The following is a 16957-nucleotide window of genomic DNA, read 5'->3' on the forward strand; positions in this document are numbered from 1 at the left end:
AGACATCTGGCTCATCACCACTCCTACCCAGGCATCTACTGCTTCAAGCAACACACTTCATTCTGCACCTGTTCGCTCATCTGGACAAATTGTCAGCTAAGTCCCACTCAAGATCTGGAGTTCATAGGAGCTCGTCCGAATACCATCTCTTGTGTAGCTTCCCTTCCTCTTCACAGGCTACAGAGGATAAAATCCCAAGTACAAGGCATTCTCTCCAAAGACAAGACTCCTGCATTTCTAGTCCTCCAAGCTTTAGGGTCCATGGTGGCAACCATTAACTTGGTTCCACTAGCGAGATTCCACATGAGGCTGCTGCAATGGCTTCCAGCATCCCAGTGGTCTGTCCTAACCCATCCAGTGATGTACACAATTCTCATCACCAGTCGCTGCAAAAAGGACTTGTCCTAGTGGATGGAATCCTGGGAAATTATTTTGGGTCATCCCTTCTTTCCCTCTCAACCTAAGGCCATAATGACCACAAATGTCTCTGAGACGGGGTAGCTGAGGCATTATCTGGGAAGAACAGTCCAAGGCTCTTGGTCCCCCATAGAGGCCAACCTGCATGTCAGTGTCCTGGAATTGAGGGCAGTGCTCTTAGTGTTGCAAGCCTTGCAATCTGTCCTCCCTCCCTCCCTTTCTCTAGGGAACAGTTGCAGTTCAATCAGACAAGATGTCTGTGGTCTGATACATCATCAAGCAGGATGGAACCAAGTCTTATCCCCTGTGTTGGAAAGCACTCTGAGAGTGGCAGTGGGTGATATCCTTCAACCGCTTTCTAATAACAGCGCATATCCTGGGGAGCTCAAACGTGATAGAAGGCAAACTAAGCAAATGCATTCTCCTGCCTCACAAGTAGTGTCTCAGTCTCAGAGTGACAAAGGAGATTTTTCGTCACTGGAGGCAGCCTTGCTGCGACCTCTGTCTCACCCATGAATAAAAAAATGCAGCAGCTACTTTACCCTAATCCACCCCTCTGGGGGAGTCCCCAAGATATGCTTTTCTTCTCGATTGGCCCTCGGGTCTACTCTGTGTTTTTCCCACTTCCCTCTCATTCCCCTCCTTTTGAAGAAAGTCAGTAGGTCGAGAAGAAAAGTGATCCTCATTACACCCTTCTGGCCTCAACAAGTTTTGTTCCCCTTCCTGTGGCCTCACCTAATTAGTCGTTCATGTATTCTGGACCCAGTTCCAGACCTGTTGTCTCACCCACCAGGACTGCTTGCACCCAAGTCTTCAAAACCTCAGGCTTACAGCTTGATTCTTCTAATTCTGCTGGTCGCCAGGCAGAATAATTTACTTTCCCCAGTTCAAAAAAATTCTACTGGCTTCCCTTAGACAATCTACCAGGAAACTGTGCCTATTTGGGCATGCGATAATGATGATGTCCTTCAAGGATGCATCTGCAGTCATCACATATGGGTTGTCCTGCCTCATGCAGCCCTTCGGTCAGCCGGATTCCAAAGTCTGAGGACCTGGGGTATAAAAGCGTCAGCCGACGCCATCTTCCTCAGTCTTTCTTGCCGCGTGGTGCCCGAAGCAGAAGCAGTTTGCAAGTGCCGGTCAGACAGCTCCTGTAATTCAGCTCAACCGAAGACTTCAAAAGCTAAGTACCCCGTTGGGGACTCTTTCTTGCCTCTGCCGATGTCAGATAAAATTAATAATTGCTTAACTTGTGGGAAACAAATACCTCATAAGGATTTCTACTCTTACTGCCTACCTTGCCTAGGCCCAGACCACAACGTCTCGGCCTGTTCCGCCTGTGCTTCCTTCAACCGACGCACTCTAAGACGTCGGTCGGAGTTTGCAGAGGAATTTTTTGGGGCTAGTTTTGCTTACAAAATGTCGTCGGAGACTCCGACTTCACATTTAATGAAGAAACGCAAGGACAAGGACCGACACCCGCGGTCCGCGGTTTTGGCTGAAACCACGGCCAGGCCTACCACGAGTGTCTCGGTTTCGGCTGAAACCGAGTCCTTGGTACTACCGTGCACCGAAACCGTACAACTGACAACCTCGGCCCCAGAGCCCACTACTGTCTCAGTTGTTGAATCTCCTTTGGAATCTGGTGTCCAGGAACCTTCCGACACCATTCCCTTAGACAAAACTACACCAGCACATGGTGCAGCCAGGCCTCCTGCATCCATGTCTATTAAGGCATTCTCTAGGGCTAAAGCTGCTAAACACTCAAAATCTATGCCTCCCAGGGTTATCCCTCAGGGACCCAATACAGGTTCTCAAATCCTTAGTCTAGCAGAGGACCTTATTTCATTAATTAGGGGCTCTCAGCCTCATCCGGACAGGGGCTCTCAACCTTCTACAGCAAAAAGGCTCAGGGTTGAGCCCTCTGATCCCCTCTCCTCAGATGAGGCCTCTGATGGCTCTGCCCTCTCGGACTACCAGGAGGAGGGTTTTTCAGCCTACGAGGATTCAGATGCAGAGGAATCTATCCCTTCGGCCTCCCCTCCTGAAGAACTGTCTTTTGGGGAAACTTTGCACACTGAGGGAGCATTTCCAGTGGCAGGGCCAAGAATTCTCTGATTCCAGGAAGAGATTAAGGACCTTCTTGCATTTGCCTCAGCATAGACCTTTGGCTATTCCCCCTGTTTTGAATGTCATTGATGATGTGTACTCTGAATCTAGCACAACCCCTGACACTCTCCCTCCGGCTCCTGCCAAACCCGATAGGTACTACAGGGTCCCGGAATCACATCTTTTCCTTTACAAGGCCCACTCTGCTGTTCCAGAAACTATTTCCCAGGGCCCTAAAGGGGTTACAGCTGTCACTACAAAAAATCCACTCCCCTCTGAAAGGGAGTCCAGGGCTTTAGAGTGATGGGGTAAAAAAGTGTATACTTCTGCTACCCTTTCTTTGAGGGCTTTAAAGTTTCAATTTCATATGATACAGTACCAAGAATATTTGTTAGATGAATTGCATAAAAAGCTGTCTTCACCTGAACCCCTAGATCGCAAATCACTTCAGGATCTGGTACATAACTCTCAACAGGTTAGCAACCACTTCTTGCAGTGTGGTTATGATGCATTGGAAGCTTCATGTAGGTCAGCTATGACAGGTGTAGTCATACGTAGGCATGCTTGGCTGAAGGAACAATCTCTGCCAGACCATGTTAAAGCAAAGCTTCTGGATGCTCCACTGGAAAAGCAAAAGTTATTTGGCTCCACTGCTCAGGAGGTCTTAAAGAAATTTGAAGAAAAGACAAAATCTGTACAAACAGTCAAAGATTTTATGCAAGTCCAACCACCAAGATTCAGCAGAAATTGGCCTTCCAAGAACTGGTCCTTTCCAGACACAGACAGATTTCAGAGAGGCAAGAACAGGCGTGCCAGAGGTAGAGGGCAAACTAGAGGCTCCTACAGAGGACGTCAATGGCAGCCTCCCAACCAGAGAGGTAGTGCAGGGCCTACAACTGCTGCACAAGGACAGACTCAATGACTTTACATTGACACCGCCAACCAGGACTCAATTGAAAGCACATTTGGGCGGAAAGCTTTCCTTATTTTCAGAAAATTGGCACATTATTACAAGGGACAAATGGACACTACAAATAATAGTCAAAGGATACGGGTTCCATTTCCACACATTACTGAAAAGAAAAGGCATGCCAGACCTGCCACCAAATCAAAGGGCAGAGGCTTTGAAACAAATCTCCAACTTAATGAGAATGAAAGCAATAGAACAGGTTCCTCTCGCAGAACAAGGCCAAGGATTTTATTCCAGACTCTTCCTTGTTCCAAGAAAAGAAAAGCAATGGAGGCCTATTCTCGACTTGTCCGCACTAAATACTTATCTCATTGTGCCAAAATTCAAAATGCTGACTCTACAGCAACTCCTTCCCATGCTGGGCAAGGGGTCTTGGCTGGTAACTCTGGACCTCAAGGAGGCATACCTGCATGTCCCTATCAGACAAAGCTGCAGAAGACACCTCAGATTTCTTGCAGGTTCAGAGCATTATCAATTCTCAGCATTGCCCTTTGGCTTATCTACTGCGCCCAGAGTATTCACGAAATGCCTGGCATCAGTAATTGCACACTGCAGACTTCAGGGGATGCAAATATACCCATATCTGGACGACTGCCTTATACAAGCGGACAGCCAACAAATTGTGGTAAAACACATGAATTATGCCATCTATCTTCTTCAGGCCGTGGGATATACAGTCAGCATTCACAAGTCAAGACTTGTACCATCCCAAAGAATAACCTTTCTGGGTGCGGATCTAGACACAACCACCCAAATGGCTTTTCTCACAGAAGAAAAACAAAACCAACTACCGGATTACTTCACAAACCTGTCAAGACAAACTCAGCTGACTGCAAGAAAAATCCTGCAGGCCCTGGGTTACATGGCTTCTTGCATTCTTCTGATTCCTCAAGCAAGGCTACATATGAGGAAACTCCAATGGTAACTAAGGAGTTTATGGACTCAGCACAGTCACAGCTTGGAAACTTTGATACCACTCATCCCATGCCTTCAAAGGGAATTTCTGTGGTGGGCTCAAGCAAGCCAGTCAAACAGGGGTTTGCCCTTCAGCAAACCAATAGCCAGCCAAACCATTACAACGGACGCTTCAGACCACGGATGGGGAGCGCACATGGAAGGAAGATGCATTCAAGGACTATGGTCACAAAAAGAGCTACGCATGCACATAAACCAAAAGGAAATGCTGGCAGTGATACATGCAATCGAGGCCTTCAAGTTATTTCTACATCAAGGCCACCTGCTAATAAGGACAGACAACACTACAGTTATGTGGTACATAAACAAGCAAGGAGGCACCCATTCCTACCCTCTTTGCAGACTGGCAATGAATCTATGGGAACTTTCCTTGATTCTCAATATTCAGCTGCAATCCCAGTTTGTACCAGGAAAGGACAATATACTGGCGGACAGCTTAAGCAGGAACATCATGGATGCTGCACCCAGACATCTTCCATCAGATAACACAATCATGGGGGAGACCGGACATAGACCTCTTTGCCTCCCCACACAATCATCAGCTGGAGAAATTCTGCTCAAGGACATACCACCCACAAGCTTGGAAAGTGGACGCCCTCTCTTTCAGCTGGAGAACTCTAATATGCATTACCACCTCTTCCATTAATGACCAAGGTCTTACTGAAGATCAGGGCAGAGCAGCCAAGAGTGATTCTGATAGCTCCGGACTGGCCAAGACAGCACTGGTACCCATTGCTAAAGAGCATGTCACAGACAAAACCATGGCTTCTGCCACAATGGCCGCTTCTCCTGACACAGCACAACTACAAAACTCTGCATTCCAACCTGAAAACATTACAACTAGCTGCCTGGAAAATACCTTGACTCATCACCAGGATAAGCTATCCAAGAGAGTGAAGGATATCATCATGGAAGCTCGCATGCCTTCCACAAGAAAGGCATACTCAGCAAAATGGAAAAGATTTCACACCTGGAGCACCTCAAAGGGCCTAGATGCAACAGTTATGAGCATGGCACATATCCTGGAATATTTGGCAGAAATGCTCCACAATGGCCTGTCTTACTCTTCCATTAAAATTCATGCTTCAGCAATTTCAGCAGAGTACAATACTGATCCACCTGTCTTCTCTCATCCTCTGCTAAGACAGTTTCTAAGAGGAATTAAAAACATCAATCCTCCAAGGAAACCACCAGTGCCTACTTGGGACCTTAACTTCATGTTGGAAAAACTAACACTGCCTCCCCTTGAACCAGCAGCATCTGCAGAACTACAGTTCCTCTCTTGGAAGACTGCCTTCCTTCTGGCCATAACCTCAGCAAGAAGAGTATCTGAGTTACAGGCCCTCATGGCAGTACAGCCATTTCTTATTTTTCATCAAGACAGAGTCTCATTGAGAACCAATCCTTCATTTATGCCAAAGGTGGTATCTAGGGTCTCATTAAACCAAGCTATTCACCTGCCTACCTTCTTTCCAAATCCACAAAACAAAGGGGAAAAGCTTCTGCACACCCTGGACATACACAGGCAGTTGCACTACTACTTGGACAGAACAAAAAATTACAGAAAAACTGACCAGTTGTCTGTTGCATATGCTGTCGGTGCACAAGGAAAAGCAATTTCAAAACAGACAATTTCAAAATGGATAGGGAATTGCATTTGTTTCTTTCATGGAAAAACTGTGCCAGCTAACATTAGACCTCATTCGACCAGAGCCACAGCCACCTCCACAGCCTTCTTAAGAGGGGTGGCTACCAAGGAAATTTTAGAAGCTGCCACATGGAGCTCCATGCATACATTTTCCAAGCATTACAACTTGCCTTTATATTCCAGATCCAGAGCAGGATTTGCTATGGCAGTCCTGCAGGGCATTTTAGCTACACCATCCTTTACATAGATCCTCCACCCCCAGATTGGCTATGGTATTCTACCCATATGTGATGACTGCAGATGCATCCTTGAAGGACATAGTACAGTTTTGTACCTACCATAAATGTAGATGTCCGATAGGTATGCATCTGCAGTCAGGTTTACCCTCCCTCCTTCCCCTCTGTGGTATTTCCTGGGTACATTCCCCTCTCATAGCTAGCTGGGGTTATCTATTATGGTGTATTTGTTTTTATATATGTATATATTTTTGTGCATGTTTGGAATTTATTGCATTTCTCCAAATTTAGCCTTCCTTAGAGGGCACCTGGCATCTGGGGCAAGAAAAACTGAGGAAGATGGCGTCTGCTGACGCTTTTATACCCTAGGTGCTCTGACGTCGGGGAAGGGGCGACATCAGCCGACGCCGGACCCAGACTTTGGAATCCGGCCGACCGAAGGGCTGCCTGAGGCAGGACAACCCATATGTGATGAATGCAGATGCATACCTATCGGACATCTACATTTATGGTAGGTACAAAACTGTACTTTAACCCCTTCTCTGCACCAGTTGAGAATGTCTTGTAATTTTTAGCCATACTTTTTGATCAAGGAGCTTCTGCTTCCACAATTAAGATCCAGTTATCTGCCATTTCTAATTTCCATAATGGCTTCGAAGACCATTCACTAATTTCCCATAGATTATGTAAAGTGTTCTTAAAAGGAGATTTGCGATTAAATCCTTCATTTAAAGACACTCAAGCCCCATGGGATCTGACCTTGGTTTTGCCGTCTTTGGTGCCCCCCCTCCCCCTTTGAACCAGCAGTAACATGTCACTTAAAATTTCTGTCATGGAAAACTGTTTTTCTGATAGCAGCTACCTCTGCCAGAAGAATTTCTGAGATTCAAGCTTTGTTCAAAACCCCATATTTGGTCTCATAAGGATAGAGTTTCACTAAGAACCAGCCCATTTTTTCTGCCTACGGTGGTCTCAGAATCCAGTATTAATCAAACTATTGACTTGCCCATTTTCTTTCCCGATCCTGAAAGGTGAGTATTGCTTACATTTGCTGGATGTTCATGGACAATTACATTTACCTCAGCAGAACTGCAGAATCTAGAAAGTTGGACCAGTTTGCATCTTTTTCTGGTCCAACATTCGGAAAATTTATTTCAAAAGTTACCTTGTCAAAATGGCTGAGAGACTGTATTACTTTTGTATATAATAACAAGAATCTCAAGTTACGTGCACCTGTGAGACCATATTTCACCAGATTAATAGCCATGTCAGCTGTTTTCCATTCCAAGGCTTCAGTTGATGAAATATGCACAGCAGCAACATGAGCTACTCCACATACCTTTATCACTCATTGCAAATTGGATCTGTTCTCCAGGGAAGAGCATCCTTTGGCTCTGTGTTTCTCAGGAATATCCTTCCATAAGGCCACCCATGACATAAAGAAGCTGAGGACTCTGTCCCTAAGGGCAAGGATAAATGAAGATTGACAACATCATCTAAAGAAGTTATGTACTCATAACATTCCATCTGTGCTGTCGATCTTCATTTATTCTTGACAACACCCCCTCTTTCCCCCTCCTGTTGACTTCTTGGAGGATTGGACACTTGTCCTGGTAACTTTATCAGATTTAACCTTGGACATGGCTTTTGTTTTTGTTGTAAGTTTCTGTCTTTCTGTGAGGCTGCAAACTCTATCTGAGGTAATATGGAGAAGAGGTATTGTGGGTAGAGTCTTAGCTCGAGAGATTTTGACTGGCACGAGCTGTGAAATAGCCGACCCGGTTCCGAGGACTGGAACCAAGTACCCTAAGGTCAAGGATAAATGAAGATCGACAACACAGATGGAACGTTATGGTGAGTACATAACTTTTTTTTTGCTGCACTAGGAGGACGAGTCCTAATATCATTGCACACAGATGATGTACTAAGTTCAAGGTCTTGGAACATTTGTGATAAAGATATGTTAGTATATTTGGAGATGTAGAGATGTAGGCAGGTGTCCAGTTGATCACCCCTATGAACAAGCATTTTTTTTTTTGTGTGTTTTGCTTTAGTTAGCTTGTTTATCTGCTGGGCTTATTTTTGATAATGCAAAGCAAGCTTCTAATGTGCTCATTGTTTTAATGTAAATCTGCTTGTGTAATGCTTCAGATTCCATTTGTTTACTTTCCTCTCATTGTAGTTTTATTTACTCTTGTCCAAGCAAAAACTAGTATAACCTTTTTCCCAGCTGTGCATTATCTATAATTATAGACAGTATTCCATTTGATGCCTCACCAGTAACCAGAATGGGGGCTTATCTCCTTGCCCTTGAACATTTAGCCCCATTGTGGTGTTACATTTGTTAACGTGTCTTATTTGTTCCTGGTGACTCGTTGCTGAAGTTAAAACTCCCATTCGTCTTTTTCCTATTATACGATTTTGTTGCAGTCTTTGACCTTGTATACAATCACAGGGTTGGTTATTTGTTCCAGTGTGCACCCACTGTGTTTCCCTGTGCTTTTTGTTGGCCCAATGTTAAGTTGTCAATCTCGCCTTCATTCTTGCTGGATGGGTTCGGAGCCGATCCTCGGCTCCGACTCGGCACTTGCTTTAGCTTGAGAACTCCTTTTACCAGCTCGAGGCAACCCTATATCCCATGATGCAAGGCGGAACTACCTCAGATCTCGTTTGCCGCTTAGCGAAAGAGGTCTCCTTTGCCAGCTGAGGTAAGTAATTTTTTGTCAAAAGAGAAAAAAGCTTAGTTAGGGATTTATTTCCCCCTTGTTTTCCACTTTCATAGTCTGTAGTGTGTTTACAGCCCACCCTATTCCCTTATAATTCAAAACTTTTAAATTCCTTTGGTAATTGTATAAAAGTTTAGTTAGGCCTAGACCACATTGGTTAATCCCTACCTGTGTGTCTGTGTGTTAGGGGATTAATTGTGTGTGTTTGTTGGGGTTTGTGTGTGACTTCTTCCTTAGAAATATGTCAAAGGAAGGCAAGGTCTCAGGCTTTAAGAAGTGTGACTCGTGCTGTCAGAAAATGTCGCTGACAGACAGTCACACTTCTTGTGTTTACTGCCTGGGGCCTTTGCACCTGCAGGACTCCTGTGCTTTGTGTCACTCTCTTTTAGCCAGAGAGTCCTGCAGGAACGGAGGAATAAGTTAATCCTCCGTGGCTTACTTAAGCCAGAAGGTTCTCCCTCTAAAACAGGGTCTGGTAAACCTTCTAAGCCACCGAAGGTTCAGGCTACAGTATCCAAGCCTCCTCCGGTGGCTCCGGCTCCATCGGAGCCGAGATCGGCTCCGGCTGGAACCGATCTATCTGCTTCCAAAGTAGTGGGTTCGGCACCGATTGGTTCCGACACCCGGTCTACTGTGGCCTTTTCGGCTCCGGCTGGAGCCGACACCTTATCCAGCATCGGAGCCGAGAAACCTTCGGCTCCATCTGGAATTCAGGGGACTTCGGCTCCGATGACTTAGTCCCGAAAGAGATCTCGGTTCCCTTCGTTGCAGAGTATCCACTCGGCTCCGGGGTCTCCTCTTTGTCGGAGCGGAGCCAGCGGAGCCGATCTTCGAGATCTTCCAGGCTGTCTGACCACGACTTAGAGAGGGTGGTAAGCAGGCTGTTGAAGTCACAGGCACTGGCCCAAATGCTCCATAGCCCGTCTCAACAGACTTCGGCTATTGTTTCACCCCTTGAACTTCCTCCTCCGACTCCACACCAGAGTTCGGAGCCGGAGCTTCGGGACAGCGACTGTTTCGGGCCGGAGCCGATACATGCTTTGGCACCAGCGTCCTCGGCTCCGATCTCCTCCTTGAGGCCTTCCTTGGAGGGATCCGGTCGTCGGGTTTCCCTTGTCGGCTCCGAGGGGGCTAGTGGCATCGGGCCCTTGTCCGACCCCGCTCTCCCTCTCGGGCTTCGGCTTTGGTAAGCTCGGCACCGACATCGGCCTCGAGCCTTCCTCTCAGTGGAGCCGGGAATTCCTGTATCCTCGGATCGGGGATATTCCGGCCTCCCGGGGAGGGGAGCCTTTGAGGTGATGAGGAGTGTCCTGGCTACTGAGCCAGGTCAACGGTCCTTCCCTCTAGCTCCTCCCTCTTCAGTGCCTGTAGACACCTCTTGCCAGCCTCTTGCTCTCAGGCCCAGGGATCCATCGCCCCAGGTTTCCCCATTGGGAATTTCCTCCTCTTCCAAAGTTTCTCCTGATCTGGCAGGTGAACCCCCTCGGAAGAGGACGTGTAAGAGGAAACACACAGACTCCCCCGAGTCTACTACATCTGATACCGACTTAGATGAGTCGGAGGGTTCCCACGATCCCCCTCTGAGGATGTCTCCTTTTCAGACATCCTTGAGCTCCTCAAACAGAGGGGGAATTGGCCATCCATTGATCCCTCCGAGGATGAGTCTGTATACCTGGAGGCTTTTGGATCCCGACCCTCCACCTCCTGGGTGTCTCCGCCTTTCGACCCACTTATGCAGGTAGTGGCTCGGAAGGCGTGGCGCTCCAGATTCTGTGGAACCTGTCCCCAGGAGACCATCCAAGTTTATCACGGCTCCTACGGACAAACAGTTTCTTTCCAAGGGCGTCTCTGTGGATGCTATGGTGGTGGCGGCCACTAAGAAGGAACTGGCGGATCCTTCAGTACCTGTCCATCCTCCTAACAAGGATTCTAGGACCATGTACAGGTATGGAAAGCGGATGTTTTCTTCAGCGACCTTTGCTATGCTCGCTGAACTACCTTTGTCACTTCACCAGGCTTCAAAGAGATATTCTCAAGGAACTGGGTGAAGTGGTCCAGGATCCTTCTGCTGCTGGGGCTCAAGAAAAGATTGCCTCACAGCTAGCAATCCTGAATTCCCTATCCAACTCCTCCATGCGGCTCATATCCTATGCGGCCGATGGAGCGAGCAGGGCCGCAGGCACAGGAGTTGCTCTTAGACGCCAAGCCTGGATGCGGCTTTGTAATTTTGCGGACCCCTTTAAGGCCCTTCACTAATACCCCTTTGATGGTTCGGCTTTGTTCGACCTCAGGTGAAGGATACCTTGACCAGGTGTGAGCAGGACGGTAAAACTCTTTCTGCCGTTGGAGTCCATTTTTCCACCCTTCTAGACCATATCCCAAGGGTCAGAAGGAGGGAAGATGTGGTTCCAAAGCCCAAGGAGCTACACCGGACACACGTGGTCAGTTTACCCCCAGAGGCAGAGGGGTAACAATAACGCCGCCCTGGAGGCAGGGGGTCCTCAGAACCAGGGCAACAGGGAGTCTCTTCCTGAGAAGCCCTTTCAGCATCCCTGAGGTGTTGCCCGACTGTCCACCCTTGGAGGCAGTCGGGAAGGATTTCGCTGTACCCAGTAGCCTGGCATTCCCTCTCACAAGATATGTGGGTACAGTCGATCATATCCGAGGGTTACAAAATCCCCTTCAAAGGTATCCGCCTCAACAATCCCTTCCAGACATCTCACCCGGTCAAAGGGATTTGGCAGAACAGGAGGTTTCAAAGCTCCTAGGAAAAGAGCCGTCCAGACTGTGCCGGCAGACCAGGTAGGATCCAGCCTACTGAGATTCTTTTGGTCCCCAAAAGGACGGGAGATTGGAGACCAATATTAGACCTGAGCAGTCTAAACAGATTTGTCAAGAAGGCAAGATTCTGGATGGTCACGCTTCAGTCCATTCTGCCCTTTCTGGGCAAGGACAACTGGATGTGCTCTATAGACCTTCAGGACGCGTACTATCACATAAAGATTCACAGGCGCTCCAGAAGGTTTCTCCGCTTCGGCTAGGGACCAGTCATTACCAATTCAGAGCCCTGCCCTTTGGCCTCACTTCAGCCCCAGAGTGTTTACCAAATGCATGGCAGTGGTCACAGCTCATCTGAGACGTCAAGGATTCCAGGTGTTTCCTTATTTGGACGACTGGCTCCTCTCCGCCACCACCAGGTGTCAGCTTCTTCAGACCAGAGACTACACTCTGCAGCTTTGCAGGAGTTTGGGAATTTCAGTAAATTTCGAAAAATCTTCTCTGCTGCCTTGCCAATCTATCACCTTTATAGGCGCAGAATTAAACACCATCAAAATGTTAGCCAGACTAACAGATCAAAGAATTCTGGACATCCAAAAATTCGTTCGGATTCTATTGCAGAGCAACAAGGTCAAAGCCAGATTTATACTGAAGGTTCTAGGTCTTATGGCTGCGGCCATTGTTCTTCTACCACTGGCTCGCTTCCACATGCGTCTTCTGCAGTGGATGCTATTCACGCAGTGGTCGTACCACAGTCTCCCGATGAGGCACGAAATCTTAGTCACATAGTCATGCAGAACTCATCTGAATTGGTGGATATCTTCCCCTCTTCTTCATCAGGGCCGACCCTTTGTTCCCCCTCCTCCAGTTGCCACAGTCACTACGGATGCCTCTCTGATCGGGTGGGGGGGGGCATTATCAGGGCAGGATGGTCCACGGGACATGGCAACCCATAGAATACCATCTGCACATAAATGTCCTGGAGATGAGAGCAGTGCTTTTAACGTTGCAGGCCCTCAACGACTTTCTTCCCACGGGGACTATTGCAGTACAAACGGACAACATGTCCGTGGTCTGGTACATCAACAAGCAGGGCGGGACCAGGTCCTATCCGTTGTGTCGAGAAGCTCTCAGACTTTGGCAATGGGCAATCTCCTCTCATCGGTTTCTGATAGCAACGCACATCCACCGCAGGTCCAACCTCTTGGCGGACAGGCTGAGCAGATCCATTCTGATGCCTCACGAGTGGTCTCTCAATCAATCTGTAGTGGATCAGATTTTTCTGAAGTGGGGCACTCCTTGTTGCGATCTTTTGCTACTCCTCAAAACAACAAGTGCCCGATTTTTTCCCTCTTTCCCTTCCAGGCCAACCCCTGAGAGACTCTCTAACCCAGGATTGGCCCCTGGGACTTCTGTACGCTTTTCCTCCTTTCCCTTGATTCCACAAGTCATTCAGAAAGCCACCGTTTTGAGGGCCAAGTTGATTCTCATTGCCCCTTATTGGCCTCGACAAATTTGGTTTCCGTCTCAGCATCGTCACCTTCTGGTGCAGCCCTGGCATCTGGACCCAGTTCCGGATCTCTTGATCCACCAGTCGGGTCAGCAGCACCGGGCCATTCATTCTCTCAACCTCACTGCTTGGTTGCTCCACTTCCTTCCCTAGCCAGGCTACCGATGATCTCTGACTCAGAGACATCTTAGTGTCTTCTTTAAAGTCGTCCACTAGGACTGTTTATGCTAGCAAGTGGCGACGTTTTCTATTTGGGCAAATTCCAGGAATATTGATCCCTTTACTGCTCCTGTACATTCTGTTTTAGATTTCCTGGCGGAGGTTTTTCATTCAGGATCCTCGTCATCTACAGTTAAAGTACAACTGGCTGCTATTTCCAAGTATCATGTTGGCTTGCATGACAATAACATTATGTCTCATAGATTATGCAAGGCCTTTCTGAGAGGAGTTTTTCTCCTAAAGCCGCCTATAAAGCATCCTCCTCCGCAATGGGATCTAAACTTAATGTTGGCATCCTTGATGCTACCTCCCTTCAAACCGTCTGCTTCATGTTCTTTGAAGTTATTGACCTGGAAAACTATATTCTTACTGGCTGTCACTTCAGCAAGAAGGGTTTCCGAGATTCAAGCTCTCTGCATTCGTTCCCTTACTTGGTTTTCATAAGGACAGGGTATCATTAAGAACGCACCCGTCCTTTCTCCCCAAAGTTGTGTCTCAAACCAATATTAACCAATCTATAGATCTACCAGTCTTTTCCCAAACTATTCCGACAGAGCTGAACAGAAGCTTCATTTTTGGATGTCCATCGTCAGCTCAGGTACTATTTGCATAGAACTAAACAATTCAGGAAATCGGACCAATTATTTGTCTCCTATGCAGAAAACAGGATAGGTCTTCCAGTTTCTAAAGTGACCTTATCCAGATGGTTGACTTCCACCATTTCCTATGTGTACTCTCTCAGAGGCAAGCAGCTATCTTCTAAACCAAAAGCACACTCAACCAGGAGTCTATCCACTTCTGCAGCCTTTCAGGATAGACTACCCATTGATACCATTTGTGCAGCAGCTACTTGGGCCACGCCTCATACCTTTGTCTCTCATTACAAGTTGGACTTGGCCTCCAGAGATAGGGCCAGTTTTGGTTCCACAGTTCTCAAGAGTCTGTTCCATTGAGCCACCCGGGATACAGGTGCTAGGGACGCGGTCCCATCCAGCAAGAATGAAGGCGAGATTGACAACTTAACATTTAGAAGTTATGTACCTTACCATAATGTTCCATGTTAGTTGTCTTCTCGCCTTCTTTCTTAAGCCCTCCCTCCTTCCCCCTGGCCTGGACAGATCTTGAAGAGTTCCTATCAGGTTGTTTTCCTCCTGAGCCTTCATATGAGGACTCTTTTTATGAACTTGTTTTCCTAATTATGTTAGGTTAGTCCTTAGCAGGGTAGGTTAGCTACCAAACGAGATCTGAGGTAGTTCCGCCTTGCATCATGGGATATAGGGTTGCCTCGAGCTGGTAAAAGGAGTTCTCAAGCTAAAGCAAGTGCCGAGTCGGAGCCGAGGATCGGCTCCGAACCCATCCAGCAAGAAAGAAGGCGAGAGAAGACAACTAACATGGAACGTTATGGTAGGTACATAACTTCTAATTTTCATAGCTTTTCTTGAATACCCATTACTACTGCTCTTTTTTCATGTCATCAGTATGGGGGGGGGGGGGGTTGATGTGTTCTGTGTTTTTGTGGTACCTGTGACAAACAATTTGAAAATCACAGATCCCAGTACTGGCCTCTCTGGCACAACAGTAATTAACCTATTTTCTTACTAGCACTGTTTTCAGTGCTACCATATGTGTACTGTTTGCCTTTTACTGTTCCAACCTTGACCACTCTGCATCCCACCTTCACCCACCTGAACGCACTTGCCAACCATTTTTGGCAGGACCTACTCAAAACCTTGCTGGTATATCACTGTGTTTTTTCCTGTCTACTGCCACTGTCGCTGAAATGGGTTAGCTTTGATATTATTTTTTTTTTTTCAAATATTCTTTATTTCAATTTTATATGTCACAATCACTAATAACAAACATCAGCAGGTATGAAATAACAGAGATCACATGAGCATTGTAATATTTAGAGCAAAACAAACAGTAAGCAGGAAGACTAACTATTCAAACTACTACCATAAACAAAGTATATACCAAGTGCCAATGCTTTCAATTGATCAATCATAACAACATGCAGCCCTCTACAGAAATTATACAATAAGGAGAACTCTACTAACACATCCATCATCCATTTAAGTTCCAAAACATACGAGTACTGGTAGAAAACTCTGTTCAAATCAAAGCAAGGAGTAAGAAAATAGAATCCCAGAGACTCTGATTTTCCAGTCTTTTACGTGGGCTAGTGGTAATCATTTTTTGAGAAGTTATATATGTAATTGCCATATTCCTAAAACCCCCCCAAGATAGTTTTGAGCGATCCATCCAATGTTTGGTAATATAGAACTTAACCAAAAGGCAGATATTGATCAATATCTTAAGTCGAAGAGATGACATATTGATATTGGTAATATGGAGTAAGGCCATTTCCCAAGTTAATGTTGATTTATGGTATCCCATTTTACTTAATCTAACCTTAAGAGAGCAACATAGGTTATGAGCATATTTACAAAACCATAATACATGGATAATGTCTGCTTGGGGGTGTGAACAACAAGGGCATGAGGTGGATATAGAAGCATTAAATTTATTTAAATGAGTTGGGGTATAATATAAATTGTTTGTAATCATAAATTGGGTAAACGTGAATTTCTTAAAAGGGGAATGTTTGAGCTTGAGTTTTATCGAATCTGTCTTTTGTTGCGAGGATATTTTAGCACCTTGTTTGCTCCAGAAGTCAGCAAAAATAAGTTCATTTCTATATAGATACGAGGAAAATGCTTTGTATGCAGTGGAAATCATATGTTTCTTGGAATTTAGACTTTGTAGAAGCTGCGTAACTACAGTAATCTCAGCATCTAAATTATGTTGATTTGGTGAGGAAAATAAGGTGAGTTCCTTTAATTGCCTCAAAATAATAGTATAAGCTTTGGACAAAGAAAGAGCTTCTCTGAGTTCTGTCAGTGAGAGATGTTTGAACTTATAGAAATCCCACATCGTAAAGTCCTTAATCAGGGGGAAGTTATTCAAATTTATCATCCGACCCCCCAATTTAATATTGGGATTAAGATGAAGGGGCTGAAGTAGTAAGAGAGCGTTAGCTAGTCCCATAGAATTAAATAATTCCTGGAAATTCTCAATTAGATCTCTCAACATATTGTGTAATTTAGTTTCTCTAGTTGAAGTTTTCGTCAAGAAGGGTAAAACTTTGGGATTAATGTTGTTGCTAAGAGTATGGTTATACCATAATTTAATCCACAAGGGAGTCCATGACAGGGGGTCACGGGTATAACTGGCAATTGCTAGGAGTCTACTAGCATGAATAATTCTGTAGTATAGGATGAGATTGGGCATCGCCATGCCCCCCCCCCCTGATTTAGGAAATGTAAGTCTATAATAGGACATTCTAACCGATTTTGGGTGCCATACAAA

The 16957-nt window shown here is 46.1% G+C and overlaps 1 protein-coding gene across 1 annotated transcript in view; it reads left to right on the top strand.

Moving 5' to 3' along the window:
- TNKS2 (tankyrase 2) overlaps window positions 1–16957 on the top strand; it is a gene marked incomplete in the record, with an annotated part of 1900381 nt that overhangs the window by 1187056 nt on the left and 696368 nt on the right.

The sequence above is a fragment of the Protopterus annectens genome, chromosome 14.part0 (genome assembly GCF_019279795.1).
Source record: "Protopterus annectens isolate FY-2018-M chromosome 14.part0, PAN1.0, whole genome shotgun sequence".
Lineage (NCBI taxonomy): Eukaryota > Metazoa > Chordata > Ceratodontiformes > Protopteridae > Protopterus > Protopterus annectens.